We start from the raw sequence: 3,315 nt of genomic DNA, 5'->3' as shown, positions 1-3,315 counted from the left end.
GTCGAGTCAGCCAAGGGCAAGGTAAGGAGAGTGATGAGGAAAAAGGAGTAGCTGCCCTCCTTGGTGCTGTTCTGCCAAAGAGCCCAGATTCTTTGTGGGGTGGCAGATGAGGACAGGAACAGCTGTGGTGTGGAAAGCGTTGCTGTCCGGGGAGAGCGGAGGGTGAGGTGTTTCTCACGGGTGCATCCAGTGACTCAGCAGGACCGTGGAGCTCATGAGGCCTCCTGTTTCCTGCTTTAGAATCACATGGAAGTGAGCAGAGGGTGGGTCATCAGGACAGGGCTCTCCGGGGAGCGGAAGCGCCTTCAATGCAGGCCTGTGGGCAGGGGCGTGGGGCGCACACACGCCTGGGTGACCTCTACGTATATAGAGAGCCTCCCTGGCCCTCCTGGAAAGAGTCCTGGAAAGACAACCTTCAGGTCCAGCCCTGGGGCTGCAGGGGTGGAGCCCCACTCTGAAGAGCCAGCCTTTCTCCAGGTTCTTTCTCTCCCATTCTGATTCTTGACACCAGATGCAGGTAAGCAGAGATGAAAGGGTGAGGTGGCGGCCAGGGAACAGCGCAGCCTCACAGATGAGAGTGCCTGTTTCCACTCCAGTGGGCCTGGCTCTGCAGCTTGGCGGCTGTGTGGCTTTGCGCAATTCACTTACCTTCTCCTTTTGCCTCCGTCTGTCAACTTCTGGCCTTTGCACCTAGGATACTCTTCCCTGCCTAGTACCTCACTGTCCATCAAGTTTGGGCATGGGCAGCCTTTCCTGCGGGAGGCTTCGTTTTGCTTCTGCCAGATAGGATTCTGTTTCTCCATGTGCTTCCATGACGCCTTAAGTTGGATGCCTCTGCCTGGTACTTACTGCAACCAGCGGCGAGTCCAGCGAGTCTGCAGCAAACTCAATCCTTGCCTTCTCGGGGGAAAGATTCAGCTGAGGGGCAGAAGTGGGTTTAAGGCAGAGGGAGAGGCCGAGGCAAGCTTTAGCGAAGGAGTGAAAGTTTGTTAAAAACTTTCAGAGCAGGAATGAAAGGCAGTAAAGTACACTTGGAAGAGGGCCAAGTGCGCGACTTGAGAGACCCAAGCGTGCTGTTCAGCCCTTGACTTGGGTTTTCTACACTGGGATGGTTCCGCGGTCTCCGTCTCTTCCCCCCTGATCTTCCCTTGGGATGCGCTGTCGGCACACCGCAAAGTCCGCCGCACAGGCACTTGGGAGGGGCCGCATGCGCAGTGGGTTTACTGAAGTCGTGCGCATGCTCACTGGAGGCGCTGTTCCCTTACAGCGGAGCGGCGCTGGAGGACGGTCAGGAACCAGCCAAACTCCGCCATTTTGCTTCTTAGTGCACGTGCTTGGGCGCTCACGCCCAACCCCTGAGCTCTTATCAGGAAGCTGCTGATCACCAGGTTCAGGTATTTTCCATCTGTTGGGAGACTGTCTTTCCCCGACGCTGGCTGTGACCAATTATTATTTTAGAAAGACAGTGTGACAACTGCCTGGCCATCCCCTCATAGTCACCCGACGTTACTGGGGTCGGGGCCTTCTCCGGCCCTGCTCGTGTCTGCTCTAACACTTACCACACTTCATTGGGATTGCTTGTTGGCCAGCCTGACCCACATGGTGAAAACCTGTCACTACTAAAAACACAGAATTAGCTGGGGTGGTGGCACGTGCCTGTAATTCCAGCCGCTAGGGAGGCTGAGGCAGGAGAATGGCTGGAACCCGGGAGCTGGAGGTTGCGGTGAGCCGAGATTGTGCCACTGCACTCCAGCCTGGGCGACAGAAGCGAAACTCTGTCTCAAAAACAAACAAACAAACAAACAAAAACAAAAACCAAAAAACCTAGAATTGCTTTTTGCCTTAGCTGTGTCCCCAGTAAACTTTAAGCTCCTCAAGAAAAGGGATTACATCTTTTTCATCATGATATCCCTAGCCCCCAGCAAGTGCCTGTCAGGTAACGATCACTTAATAAATATCTGACTGAAGAAAGAATGAAAGAAAAGGTTTGCTAGGTGGCGAGGGAGATCCACAGGGGTAGAGAATGTGCGTTCTCTTCCTCCATGGAATTGAGCCGATCACTTCTGTTGTTGCCCTGACATCTAGCCGATGATTTGCTCACCTAGCCAGGACCTCAGGACAGAACAAGGAAATCCCCAACAGCCTGGTTTTAAGGTTCTACCTTCTGATCTTGCTTGTTTAGCCCACCTCTTTGCTCACCTCCTGGTTCACATTTTTGGAAGCGTTTCTCCAAATGTTACGATTTCTAGGGGGAATAAAGTCAGGAAGAGGAAGTGAAATTCACACGAGGCCGCAGCACGGCAAGCGCTTTTAGTGTTTGACTGGCGGACAGCCAGGCCTCTGAATTCCACTCATCCAAAAGCCATGCTCCAGCTGGTAGTTTCCCCCTCGTTGTCCATCATTTTTAGTTTCCCCTTTAAGACTTTTCTGAGCTGGGCGCGGTGGCTCACGCCTGTAATCCCAGCACTTTGGGAGGCCGAGGTGGGTGAATCACCTGAAGTCAGGAGTTCAAGACCAGCCTGGCCAACCTGGAGAAACCCAGTGTCTACTAAAAATACAAAATTAGCCAGGCGTAGTGGTGGGCACCTGTAATCCCAGCTACTCAGGAGTCTGAGGCAGGAGAATCGCTCGAACCCAGGAAGTGGAGGTTGCAGTGAGCCAAGACCGGGACATTGCACTCCAGCCTGGGCAACAAGAGTGAAACTCTGTCTCAAAAAAAGAAAAAAAAAAAAGACTTTTCTGATGGGAAAATTTGTGGAGAAGAGATTGTCAGGGGGGTAGATGTTGGTGAAGTGTCTAGACAGTCCTTTCTCAAAGGTGGTGTGATTTGAAGGCACTGAATGCGTTCCTGCACTAGGGCGTCTCCTGGCCCTATGATCTAGAGCACCTGCTTGAGAGGCCACCACACACCCATCTTTCCTTGGGCCCCCGTCAGTCATCTGAGTGGGCAGTGGGTTAAAGTTGAGAGTTGCTGACACCCTGGGTGGTTAATTTGCCTCAATACAGAATTACACACTGAAAGCCTCGCACAGCATGATGGGACCCTCTCGGAGGGAGGCTGTGCGGACATGCGGGGGCATCGCAGCACTGTGGGCCGCTGTGAGGGGGGCCGTTCTCCCCAGTCGCCCGGCTCCCAGGAGCAGGACAGGCTCCTTGCTGTGGCTGAGGAGTCCAGTGGCCTGGCAGCCAGAGGGTTGACGGGGAAGAGACACCCCATCCCTCCCGATTCCTGATCCCACCCTGCCCCAGGACCCTTGGGTCGCCGGGGTAAGGGTCACCGTTAGTTCATATCCTACCCCCACCCTCCCAGGACAC

The 3,315-nt window shown here is 54.2% G+C and overlaps 1 protein-coding gene across 4 annotated transcripts in view; it reads left to right on the top strand.

The window, feature by feature from the left end:
- The first annotated feature begins 281 nt into the window (after nucleotides 1–281).
- Nucleotides 282–3,315, top strand: part of TM4SF19 (transmembrane 4 L six family member 19) — a 23,001-nt gene continuing 19,967 nt past the window's right edge. For 2 of the 4 annotated variants that reach the window (XR_001003929.1, XM_011961168.1), the window contains exon 1: nucleotides 361–517. The gene's annotated coding sequence lies outside the window, so the exon portion shown is untranslated. Of the gene's footprint in view, nucleotides 518–3,315 lie in introns of all 4 variants that reach the window. The other 2 variants (XM_011961169.1, XM_011961166.1) reach the window with 2 other exon arrangements.

Source organism: Colobus angolensis, unplaced genomic scaffold (assembly GCF_000951035.1).
Source record: "Colobus angolensis palliatus isolate OR3802 unplaced genomic scaffold, Cang.pa_1.0 Scaffold54, whole genome shotgun sequence".
In the NCBI taxonomy this organism is placed as follows: domain Eukaryota; kingdom Metazoa; phylum Chordata; class Mammalia; order Primates; family Cercopithecidae; genus Colobus; species Colobus angolensis.
The sequence above is the reverse complement of the archived record's forward strand: the minus strand, read 5'-3'. Positions and strand labels throughout refer to the sequence as shown.